Source organism: Gobius niger (assembly GCF_951799975.1).
Source record: "Gobius niger genome assembly, chromosome: 10".
Taxonomy (NCBI): domain Eukaryota; kingdom Metazoa; phylum Chordata; class Actinopteri; order Gobiiformes; family Gobiidae; genus Gobius; species Gobius niger.
Window position 1 is genome coordinate 21,642,028 of NC_136861.1, and position 13,719 is coordinate 21,655,746.

Genomic DNA, 13,719 nt, shown 5'->3' on the forward strand with positions numbered 1-13,719 from the left:
AAAAAAAGGATCGAGCGGTGACACCAGAGCAGAGGAAAAACAGACCCTTCTCACTTCAAAGAGTCGGAGGGACGCTTTTAAACATCACACCAGCAATAAACTACCGCAGAGGTTCATCGCTTTTCCATAACTTGAAAGGGATTTCCAGAGTTACGTCTCCTCAAGTAGTCCCCTCTGCCCCGACGCTAACCCTAGACAAAGTGGCGATTGGCGGTGGGCTGCTGGTGCTGACACTGTTGACATGAGAGGTGTTACCATGGTAGCCCTCAAATTATTTATGGTTCAAAGGCACAAGATGAGTCAGTTTAATAGTTATCCCTTTTCAGGACATCATTCTCCTGATATTTCCAGTGGATCAAAACGCAAACGTCAAATGTAATGAATCACTTCTATCCTAAATTAAGAGGTGGGCCATATTGCCTGCAAGACTGGTGTGTGTAAGATGTGCTAAATGACAGCGTACACGAAAAATGATGAAAAATGAAAAAGTCACAGCTTTCAGTGTGATCTGTTACTATGTAAAATGGTGTAAATTCTCAGTCATCCAGGTGGTTAATTTGTTCTTGTGAGGCTGAAACTAGGCAAGGATGATGGACGCCAACTTCTGTCAAACACGCTGTGGCATCAAGTAATATTTCCGCACTTTTATAGTTTATTGTCAAGACAATTCTACTTTAGAGCAACACATGAACCTAAACTAAATACATTTACATGCATGTATTCAAATTGTCTGAACACACATGTTTACCACCTCATGACATCAGCAGGTGGAAGTGAGTGTTTTGAGCTTTAGAGAAAATGGCAAAACACAACGACAGATATGTTTGTCATGAAGAAACAGCACGGTTAAAAGCTTGATAAAGTCAATTGACAGAATATTGGCTCTTCAATGCAGTGGCACATACAGGACACATTATAATCATTGTATTAAAACCTGGGACATTGTGATCTATTATTACTCATGAACATAGAATCATGTGCACTTACACCTTAGTTTGATGGCAATCTGAGAGAAAGTAATGTGTAGTTGAGGTGATACTTACGTGACAGGTGACAGCAGCAGCTCCCCCCAGAGGTGACTGTCTGAAACAACAATTATACCAAAATTGTATACAAGTTTTTTTTTTTTCATTGACAGAACATTCTATGAAAGGTAGAGTAAAAAAGAGTGGCTACAACAAACAATCTTTCTCAAGTTCAATGGAACAGCCTTTACAGCAATGACAAAGAAATAAGATGTAGCAATATGAAATTATTGAATTAGAAAAGGGCAAAAGTGGAGAGCAACATTTGATCAAATTTTAGCGACTTCTCAAAGACAAGAACAGCCAAAATGAATGTAAGACCCCAAGGGATCTCCGTCAGTACACAGAACTACACATTCTCAGATCTTTTCACATGTGCCACAATGGTATTCCTTTTAGCCTGACAAACCTAAGATGCTGTTTGGGTATAAAAGGAGCAATGACACACACAGCCTGAGCCAGGGTGAGTACTCATCTACGCATCGTCATTCATTTCATGTTCATTTTTAGCCCAACACATTCCACGGCTTCCTTTGATTCAGGCTTTTTTACGTAGCGCTGAAAAAGAAATTAGAGGTAATGATGACAAAAGCATTGCGCTAATTACAAGGCTTTGTGTTTACTATTCCGAGCTGGAAATTGACATCCAGTCCAGCGCACCGCTCTCTAGACTAGTTCTTTTCTTTGGAGAAAATACCACAGTCTGCAGCAAGTACAAAGTGAAATAAGAAGAGCCATAATTTAAGCGGGGGATAAAAGGAGAGTAAGCGGCCATCACAAACTCATCTGCTCATCTTCATTTGTCGCTCACTTCTGTGTGTGGCTCCATAGAACATGTCAACATACTTCATGACTAGAGAGAATGCATCAGGAATGAGAGGAACTCATTCATTAAAGCATTTTGTAATTATAAAGGTTGAATGCTCTTGTATTTGTTTATGTTGCATTGCCACATGACAAGCCTATGCAGCCTCGGCAGTCTGTTGTTTAAATGTTCTTATTCTCCCAAAAGGAAAGGGAAATCTAATCTGAGTTCACATAATGTGTCCTCTCACAACTTTGATCAGGAAGCTTCATGTGTAAATCCGTGTGCCCCTTCAGCATTAAGGTGTAGAAGCGATGCAGGATTTCCCTGGAGGCTCCAGCCCCATCTCCTAAGTGAATATCAAAGGCTCACTTTTACAGTTATCTCTGCTCGGCTGCGCCACGGAAGTAATCACAGAGGTCAAGGGCCAGCGCTCAGCTCAAGATCGAAACACAACTGATGGACGGGGACTTCAAAGGGAATGGGATCCTTTGACAAACTGTTGTTTTAGCCAAAGGACTCTGGCTGTCATAATCAGACTCCTGGAGAAGGGACAGTAAGGAGCAACAGAGAGATTATCTTTGAACAATTAGAGCGAAAACGATCAAAGATGAGAGTCAAGTTCGTGCATCATTTACCTCAAAGGGGCAGCAGCAACAACAAACAAAATAGCATCCATTTAGTTCATCCTTGTTTTCCCTGGTTTGGAGAAACCCAAGAACATGTCAAACCAAATGGAAGATATTTGAGGTCTTCCTTTATTAACCAAAGGACAGCTTTGATGTCTGACATCTTTATTTGCTTTAGAACAAGAAAGGGACACAGCAATACGGCACGCAAGCTTCTCTTTAGACAATGGAACCCCAAAACTAATGAACGAAACAAACGCAAACCAAAATCATGGCAACTCTTCTTCATCACTTTGGCATCATCAGTGTGCCTTTCAAGAAGCTCAGGATCAAAGACAAAGTAATGTCTAAACTGCATTATTTTTGTTTTTCTGTTTTGAGAAACTATAATATAGTTTCAGCAATAAGGCTATATAAAATACTTCAAACTTCCTGATGTCTTGTATCATTTTTACTTTTAACCTAAAGTACTATTACTTGAGCAAATACAGTACATTATTATAATTTTACCTAATCAAACAAAGTATAAGTAAGGATTAAACAACAAGGAGCCGTGCATTATGTAAGGGAAAATGCACGACGAGGTGTCCATTATCAGAAATAACTGCATTATCCCGCTTATACCATGGTCCCGCGAACTGAAACTGTTCATTGGGGCCTGTTTGCTTCTTTCTTTAAGTCCTGTAAGTTATTTCACTTTTTAAGCTGTTTTACCTGAAAATAGTTCCAGCTCAAATGTTTGTCGTTACTATGGAAACAACTGCAGTGGAGTGATATAGAACATGATTTTAAGGTGCGTTCATGTGGTCCTCGGGAACTGGGGCAAAAGACTTCCCCAGTTGGGGAATTCACGTGAACGCTCGCTCAACTGGAGAAAACGACTGGGGAACTCAGGTCAAAACAAGCTTCCGGACTTCCACACCTGACTGTGGAAATCAGCTGATTTGTTCTCTTATCATCTAATGTGAGCTTTTTAGTTAAACACTGCTACTTTTTTTAGTTAAAGGGACTATACAGAGTTTAAAAATGTTAAAATGATGTATTTTCCTCCCCCTACATGTTCCAGCAATGTCCTAATGTGTAGAATGAGCTCAGACCTGTTCACCACAACTCCCTCTAAAATCCTGCACTGTCACTTAAAAAGTTGTTACTTCGGGTCCGAAAGTGCCGTCATGCACGAGCTCAACATAGAAGGTGCAGTTAATAATAATAATAATAAATTTTATTTGTATTGCACTTTACATATGAAAAACACATCTCAAAGTGCTACAGTTGACAAAGACAAACAAAACAGAAACAAATAGAACAGTTACATGTATGACCTGAGGTGGCAGTAGTGAGTATAAAATGGCCAACTTGCATCTAGCCCCTTTAAGTCGTCATCCTCGTAGTAACAAAAATGCGAGTGAAATGCCTGACATTAACGTTAGCAAAAAGCAAATTCACGTGATATATTTTTTAAAACTGACAAACTAACGTTTAGCGTTTGAGATGCTAACACATTGATATGATTAGCTATGCGCTAATCAATGATAAACAACATTTTTATTTGATGACACCAAAATCTATACTTTCCCAAGTAAAAACCACATGAACACAAACCAACTGGAGACAATGACGTCACATCTCGGGAAAACGAGCACCCCAGTCCACATGAATGCACCATAACTGTGCATTATGTAAGGATTAAACAACGAGGAGCCGTGCATTAGACGGTTATAATGCACGACGCGATGTCAAGAACACCATGACGCGCAGCGGAGTTACTCCGCGAAGACTCCGCGAAGACCATGGTGTATTTTTTAACCAATGGGATGATCAAGGTCATAAATGTTCGGTTTGGATCACTTCCCGACTTCAGTATTTCTGTATATCAACCTTGACACTATGCGCATGAACATGAACCACAGGCACATCAAATGCACAGCCACTTATGAAAAAGCGCCCTTGAGTTGCCGGGGTGTGAAAGCAGGTGGGGGCCTGAGGAGAAGGACATCCTGTCATGAGTGAAGGCGGCGGGTGGAGCAGCATCACAGCGAGCCCGGGAAAAGTCAGCATTTCAGGGTGGTCAGTCGTGAAGGGTCCAGGAGGTCAAAGAAACACTGTGTGAACCTTTCCATGCCAGTATCAAGGCCTACCCGCCCCACTTTGCTGTGGGTTTATAGAGACATATCACAAATCTTCTCCCTTTTTAATGTGAGGTGGGAGAAAGCTGTGATCCTGAGCTGTCTCCTTTTCCTAGATATTTTGATCTTCAAGGTTTGTACTCAAAGAGAAACCAAGTCCATTTCTAGAGTAAACAGAGTGATGGACTTTCTGCCTAACTTATCCATATTTGCACAGGCCCTTTGAAGTCTTTCAAGTTCAGTTGGGCCGACAAGAAAGTCATTATTCCAAAAAAAAGTTTTAGATTTTTCCAAAGTGAACATGATTTAGTGTTAAAAACTCAGAACAATGCATTTATCTATGTTTTTTCTAACATTTTTCCAACCTTCTAGACACAACTAATCGCACAGCATACCAGGATTAGCAGAACTTATCCCATCCTCATATTATATTTATCTTTTTTTTTATCTCATCTTTGGACTAGCACAAGGGTTAGACATGGGACTCCTGGTGCCTGAATTGGTCATTTAAATTGCAAAATAAAAAAGATAACAAAATAACGTGTTACCTTGTTACTTGTAAGGAACGCTCACTTGCATACCGACTGTGATGTCCCATGCAGCAGGATTCACACACCCAGCGCTCATCTGCACAAAAGGGCAGAACAACAATATTACGGCGTCCGCTGAGTGCCTACCCCCCAGTAAAAACATTTCTTGTGGGAGTGCGCCTCACCAAGCTCTCTTCTCATAGGAAAACACAAAGCTGAGTGTATTCGGACAGCTGCTGCTACGGGGATGTCCCGCGGAGAACAGAGGGTGAGCTTTGAAGATCTTGACCTTCTGGAACAATAAAACGCCATCATCAAACGCTCTCCTGAGACAGACTTCTGACCCACGCGTCCAAGTGTCTGCTCCACATCAGTCCTGTTAAACTATAGGGAGCACTGGCTTTGGAAACACCATCGATACAGCGAAAAACCAGAATGTTGTTGCCATAAATGTGAACGTCTAAAGTAAATGAAGTTGAAAGGAAAATTGATTGGAAAGAAGTTGAAGCTCAAAGGTCCTTCCCAGTACCCACCTCTAAACCTGCTCCGGTTACGGAAGTAAAATGTTACCAGTCAGATTTCCCATAATTCTTTTTATAAAATTACAACCATTAAAAGGTTAAAGGCACACGTTCGTTTCAGCCTGCAGCCCAGATAAAGACCATAGGGAGGAGTTGAGCTTGGCAACGTCCCTCCTCCTTTATTAACAGCTACTCTCACCTCTGGGTAAAAATCTACTTTAAAGGAATAGGCCACCGTTTTTTCATACTGAGATATATGTTCTTCCCTTAGCTTAGATGAGTTGATGTGAACCTGTATGGTCAAATGTTGTTAGCATTTAGCCTCTCCCAGCAAAGGTATAGCTCCAAACTGGGATTGACGTTAGAAGCTACAAAGCTGTTCCACGTTTTCCCTATTTAAATCCAGTTACGCGTAATGTTACACGATCCAAGTAAAGTGACACAAAATTAAAACATGTCGATTTCCTAAGCGGATAAAAAGGGGCACTCTATTGTGAGACGTAATAACACCTGGGTTACTTCTAAATCTGCGCAGTAATATTGTCGAGGCTAACAACATTTGCGTGACTGAGCGCAGGCATAAAGACCAGACAGGTAACTCAACTCATCTAAGCTAAGGTAAGAATGTAAAAATGGTGGCCTATTCCTTTAAGAGTCTTTGTAGTTTTTACAAAAGTATTTGCATTTATTACAAAACTGTTGCCAAAGCCTGATGAAGCCTTTTGGATGAGACAATTCATCTGCAGAGTACAGAAGATGACTCAAGATGACTCATGAAAATATTTAAAATGCTTGTATTTTATTCTAGTCATTATACAAAATGTTACCCGATGTGGCATAAAAAAAAAAAAGGGAAGTTTATGTTCAAATTACAATTCAAATTGTAAGTTAAAAAAGCAGATTAACTTTTTAAATTTTGTTTAAATTCTTTTATTGAACTCCCACAAAATCCTATGGGAAAAACGAATAGAAATAATACATCTTGGGGCCGGTTTCAAAGCTGACCAAACTCTATACCATAGATGACTTTACGAAGTCCCAAATTAATATATCAAAAGCTACACATATTTTTTGCTTAATTATGCACAATAAAGGAACCACCAGAGTCAATACAAACTACCTATTGGGCAAACCTAACAGGAGTTTGACCTGCCAGCCATCTTATCCGGGTATGTGTACAACTGTACATTCAAATTAGTGTCATTTTGTCAACGTGCTACAATCTCGCTAATCCGACTGCTTGTGACAGACACAACATTCAAAGCAAGTTATAACCAGTAATAGGAGGATTACAACAGACTGAAGCCGCAGGACTAAATAAGCATTGTGGGAGAGCCATGCCAACATAGTGAGTGTTTTGGAACCTGCCAGCTGACACACTTTGCTCATCACCCAGCGCTGCGGCGGCCTCCTGTCTCTGACCACATGTTAATCTTTACAGGCCGCTCAAGGAAGTGGTGTTGACAGCCGCGATTTGAGGTCACCAAGGGGTCAGGGGTCAAGCACTTCCTGCTGACATGAAAGCACATCCCAGCACACCTTGCTCTCCATATCTGTCATCCATCGGCCGGGCCATCTGTACGTACATAATCTGGGGCTCACAGGCTCCAAACAAAAGCCATGTGTTAATTACCTTTGAAGGTGTAATGACTTCGCCGATGTTCATCTGGTTTTCAAAGAGAACAGGTTACGCTTCGCAGTTGCACTACAGTTGTTCACTATTACTTGTACCTGCCTGGCATGAGCGTTTTTTTTCTTTTTTCTTTACAAGGATAAACAGACCCTTTTCTTCAGTTTCTAAAACTCTTAGCTCCACTCTCACTTCAATAAGTTAATTAGAGAGAAAGTTGTAGCCCGCTGGAATTAGGGGCTACACCTGTCATCCAGATGTGAGGGCATTCACGCTGATGGAATTTCTCCTATTCCCCTCCATTACTACCAAGCAATTACAACATTATTTATTTGCTGCAGCGTTTGCTTCATCACACAAGCAGCTCATTGACCAACCAAAGGCATGTTAAGGAGATACCAATGACATTAAGCCATCAAAGCGGGAGACAAAATCCGCTCCTTAGTCATCAGCAAACATGAAATGCGGTGTCCTCCTGATGCTTTTGTTCTCGTGAGTAAAACCTGACTAACACTTTCATCTTCCCATAAATGACCGCAATCTTCCGGCCACAGGAGAAAGGAAAGAGGGTGAGGCCTCCCATATTCCCAAACGGATATGTTACCTTGTTTTGAATAAATGTTTCCACAAGCCAACCACAAAGTGACCTCAAAAACAAAGATCTTTGTGGGAGGATAATCTGATTTCAAGCTATTTAAACAGTGTCTTGATTTGTTGATTCTCGTTCCCACCAGCTACTGATGGGTTTATTTGTGTGCAAAAAGGGGGCATCTCAATGTTTCAAAGAGTTAGAAAGTGTCCATCCCACCTCAGTCTCCAATGTAATGCAGCTATGCTGGACATCCTCTTTCCTCTTGGAGTATAAACATACACAGGCAGCTCTCCTTTGAAAGTCCTCATAGTCAGTTTCCAGTCAGGGGATGGTCAGCCGCCCGCAGACACCTCCTAGTCCCAGGCTAGACTCTGTGTAATGTGGGCAGAAAGCGATGTTTGCATCTGACCAACAGGTGAGGACAGGAGGTCATCGTGTGAATGTGGGAGATAAAAAGAAAGATGGTTAGAAATTTGCCACTAAAGCAACATCAACCAACTTTTCTTTTTTACTTATTCCTTACTCTTGCTCCTATCCCAGAAACTCTGGGCCTGAGGGGGTAAACCCACCATGAACAATGTAATGAGTAAAACCATTCACTCTTGCATTTAGAGGAGAGATTCAGCCAATGTCCAACCTGAGGACCAAATTCACAAGATCTTTATAGTCTGCTTCACTATGTTTCCACTGTTGTGGGATTTTCGTGGAGAGTATGAAAACTGTATATTTATTTAAACTTTATGGTAAAAGCAATGAGAAAAAACAATGCTTCCATTTGCCCTTGTCATTTGGTAAAATTGTGCAATTATACAATTTTCCCATTAGAGTAAATGGGGAGTTCTGGCCATCGCTACGGTAACGCCATGAAACATATGACAAGGGTTTCATTTACTTTTTTGATTGGAACAACCAAATGGAAATTTCTGCCAAATGTTGAAAATTTCCACCAAACTACGTATTTTACTCCCCATGTAAATGTTATTATTGCTATTATCACACCTATTTATTCCTTTTTTCCCCTTTTTTTTATACATATCAGAGCAAATGGAAACATTGCTTTTCTGATTGCATATTTAACCATCTTCTGGGAAGAGCATAGCAGATGAATATAATCCGTCTAATTCTCCAGTAAATGAACAAGAATAGTAGGGACAGAAGGCATGTGTGGCTTAGCTGTGAGTCTTGCCTGGATACCTCCTTGTGTGTCTCTTTTTTGTTTCCTGTAGCTCCTCTTGTGACGCCTCCACTGTGCTGCAGGTGTGGGGGGCTCTGGGTGCCTCTTCATGTAATATAAATGTCCAATTACAACAGACATATGGAGGTTTAGCTGTTGGCTTTCACACTGATATATCTAACTTGTGCAACACATATTAAAAAAGTATCACAAAAAGGTTTTGAACAAAAACTGCAAAACGTCACTTTCCAATGTCCATGTTTCAGCTACGAGGGCAGCAAATGGATGATTACTGAGAAATAGCCCCTAATCCACCATCTTTAAGTGGTATCCAGCATAAAAGCCCACATGAATATTCCCCAGTCCTTTGAAGTGACATTTAGTGTATGCAGATTTGAAAATAAATGGTACACCGCAGTACCGTTCTTAACTATGGGTGTAAATGGGGACATGATGATTTCAGATTCCTGGGTGAAAATTCCCAGGCCTGGAAGAAGCCATGGAAAATAATTAAGTAGCAAGTGATGTCACTATGATGAAAGGCAGCCTGTCAGACAGTTGGCGACGATGGGTGTCTCTTTGCCACAGCCCACGATAGACCAAAATATGACATCAAAGCAGGTAGTAGGGGCCAGACCATGCCACTGGCACCAAGTATTGTCTTCTTCGATTACAGAAGACCCTTTTTCACATCGAAAGCATAAGTGAAAATGGTATACTGATGTTGAGAGGGTTTCATACTGTAACGTCTGCGTTTTTCAGGCTTTTTTTTAAAGTCTTCACAACACGTTAGCATTAGTATTTTATAACTTAAAAGGATTTAAACTAATTTCTGATCACTTAAAATGCCTGGACACCAGCAACAACAGTTCAAATAAAGACAATAAAAAACAATAGTTGCCAGCCATAGGGAGGAAAAAGTAATAGTGAAAGCAATTTGACCACCAAAACGAGTCTGGTGAAAGTCTGGTTTCTGAATGATGTTTTCCCTACACCACAGAAGGAGTATTTTACTCTGTATAACTGAGAACTATGCATGTTTATGGAAATGCAGGTGATTCACACGCACACAAGATGCCTGGACACGTCTTCAGCTGTTTCAGTGGTGAGTGAAGCTGCTTAATTAACGCTAAAAACAGCCATAAAAAAAGAAACGCATTAGACAGGACGCAATTTTGAGCACAGGTGTCTGGACTCATCATCAGCTGGCGGGAACAGACAGACTGAATTTGCAGGATTACCTAACCATGAATGAAACACAAGGCTAAAAGCTAAACAAAGGTTTAGGCAAACTTAATCTCTTTCATCACATTTTCTACGTGACAGTACCATCTATCATCATGACACAAATTGACTAATGACCATGTTTTACAGCAGGGTGGGGATTTCAAGTAGCGTGACGGGACATAATAAATAATGCATTGTAGCTCTATATTGCCCTGACCTGTAATGAGGGCTTTCCATGTCCTTTGGCAAATTTGAGACATAAACATATCCAAGACTTCATTCTCCTCCCGTCTCATCCGAGATGCAAGGGAAAGATGACTGTCGCCCTTCTGATGGTAATAATAGCAGGTCTAGTATAGTAATTGGTTCTGCTCCCTAACTCTGTTGCTACCTTGCAGATGGCACCGTGCGCGATGATTCAGACATGGCACGAATGGAAAACTCCTTAAAAAGGACCAAAAGGTACTCCCTAAAGGTCAGGCACTCCCCTTGCATCCTCTGGCATACTATTAAACTGTTTAAAAACATCCCCCCACACACACACACACAACATCCTTCTCTGTTCTTGTTTGCAGCAATCACTCGAGATGAAAGGCCAAACAGCTGAGCAGAAATAGCAGGAATAGTTGGTTACCCTGTGGTGCCAGAGACTAGACCCCAAATGCAAAAGCTATGTCCTATCTTGAAAGAGTTCATTTTTATCAAACAAGGCATCATCTGCAACCAATAGACGGCCTTACGAAATGAGAGCCTGCAGGACAGATGTCTCCATGCCGCTCTCTCCCTCTCTCAAGCCCCGACCGTTTACATCCATGGGCTTCGATGGCACCTCTTGACTTAAGTCAGGATCAAGGCTGTTTACGGATTCCCTGGGAAATATCAGGACCATGTGGAACAGGCACATAAAAGAGGGGCACTCCAATGGTATGTTAACACCCAAAAAGACGATGGCGCAGGCTTCTTGTTTGGAGTTTTAAACAATATGACCCCAAAAATGAAGCGAGATTGGCTTTCAAGGGGACAGCAAACAGAAGCTGAAGTTCTGAGGCATCTCAAAGTCAGAGTATTTGGACTGAAATTTCATCAAGGGTGCATATGAAGCTTTAATATTGGATAAAAAATATTTAGATGAAGAAATGTCAATACAAATTTTCAATCAATAAAAAAACCACCAAGACTTTCAACAATACTTCAGTCTAATTCAACTCATCTGTGCTGTGTTATTAGAGGTCCGGATCCTCCTTTGTCCTGGCCTTTAGCAGATTTCCACACTCAAACACTTTGTGGCATAATACCACTAAGTCTGAGGCTTTGCTATTGTGACCTTTATGGGATTTACAGCTGCGCTTCAGTCATCCCAATCCCTAACCTGATATCATATGTTTTCGGCTTGGACTGTCTACCGTGCGCACACTCCACTTAGGGTGGCAATTTTCAGGAATTTAAAAGACGGTTTTCGATGATATATAAAAGCTTTATGGATGGTGATCTCCGCTTTGTTCTCCCAATGAGGACCTCCACCTGTTTCTGATGATGTGAGCCAGAGCCTGTCCCTTTCAAGAGGCTGATCCCTCCTTGATCTCTTTGATGTAACCTGACCTAACAGTTCCAACTTGCAGGATTTGATGATCGCGGATGGACCCCGGACAAAAGCATGTGCGAATCAAAACTAACAGGCACAAGGGGGGAAGATGGAAATGTGTGAGCAGAACTGACACGGCTCTGATGTATCAGGCAGGCGAGCGGTCACATGATCAATGCTGCCAGCCTGGACTTAAGCAGTAAAACCTGTGGATCTGAGAGGGCACATGCAACTGATCGGAGATGAAAGACAGGCTTTGACTTTCACAGGAGGCCTGGAGTGGCGAGGGGGGCCGGAGGGGGCAAAGGGGGCACTTTTAGGGGAACTGCCATTAGAACAGCTGGGTCATTCTGAATTGACCTAATTCTAGGATTAATCCATTCGGACCAGCAAGGTTTGAGCAGCTTGACGAAAAGGAGGTGAAGAATGAATAGGAGAAAATCTAATTTCAGGGTTTTCCAGGTATTTTAAAATCCTTTTTAACGATTGATAACTGTAAAATGTATATCTAATTTATATACAAAGCTATTTTGTATTTGCACAGAAGTTGTCAAGTAAATACAGACACCAATGTTTCTTGCTGTTGGTTGACATAGCCATAAACAATACTCGGGGATAACCCATTGCAATTTTCTGCTCTTCATTTCCCAGTCTCACAGACATCACCTGACCTTGATGCTTAATGGGACATTCTGACACAGAGGCGGAGCATTTCCCGAATTGTAGTGTGTGTGTGACAGAGCAGCATCCATCTGAGAGCCATTTAAGGGTTGTATTTTGGGGGATGACGTGTGATAGAACAGGAGGTATGTATGGGTCAAAGTGACTAGGCTCAATCCTCGATATGCAGAACCTCTCCACATGTTTTAATCTATACAAGAATCTGTTTGAAGCTTCCAATGAAAACCATCGGTTCTGCTGGTGACTTCATATCCATCTTACCTGGCTCACAGCACTTTAACATCCTTCAGGTGAACTGATTAACCACGGGGCTCTAGGCCTGGTTTGGCCATAGTTAAGTCTTTAAAAGGGCATAGGGTACAAATGTGTGTGTGTTTTTATTTATTTAGAGATATTATTTATATTATATTTGAATATTGGAGTTAAATATGTCTATTTATTTGATCAAGTTTGTCATATAACTGTCATAAATAGTCATAAAGACACTTTCTAAGAGGATGTAGCTATTTATTTATCTACAATGTGTATTATGTATTAAAGACATATTCAGATTGAAAAGCTGTCTTCAGCACATTAGGATGCTCTGTTTGGCTGAAAATATACACCAGAGCAAGAAGAAGAAGAAAAAAAGTTAGGACCTGGCAGCAGTGGGAGGGAAGAAGGAGAGGCTGCAGAAAAAGAGATGGTTGCTTTGATCTCTGTAAGCTCCATCATGAAAAAAAAGAAGAAATCCTGAACCTACAAAAGCTGTTTAAGGAGTAAATGAGATTAATTCAAATGAGGTCATATGTGTTTGTAAGGTGCGATGTTAAATGATTTCAGTTTCAACGGACAAATCAACGATGTAAGGCGTGTTTCCTGCTGGATTTCGGAGCAAGTGTGTAACAAGATGCGTATTCTCACTTCATAAATTTGTGGCGGAATGGGAAATGGGCATTTCAATGCCAATAAAACCCACCACATCAAATAAAAAAAAGTAAAAAAAAACGCGGATCAAAAGGACCAAACGCACGGACTTTTTTCCCACTATAAATTCAGAGGGGGTAGATGGTGAGGGCTGGTGAGGGGGACGTCTGCCACGCTTGATCATTCCCCGAGTCCTGCCCCGCTTCTGCGATTGGCTGGACGGACAAACGAGGGGGGAAAGTTTGAATAAAATACAAAAAAATACATGCGCATGGCACGAGTGTTGTCGTT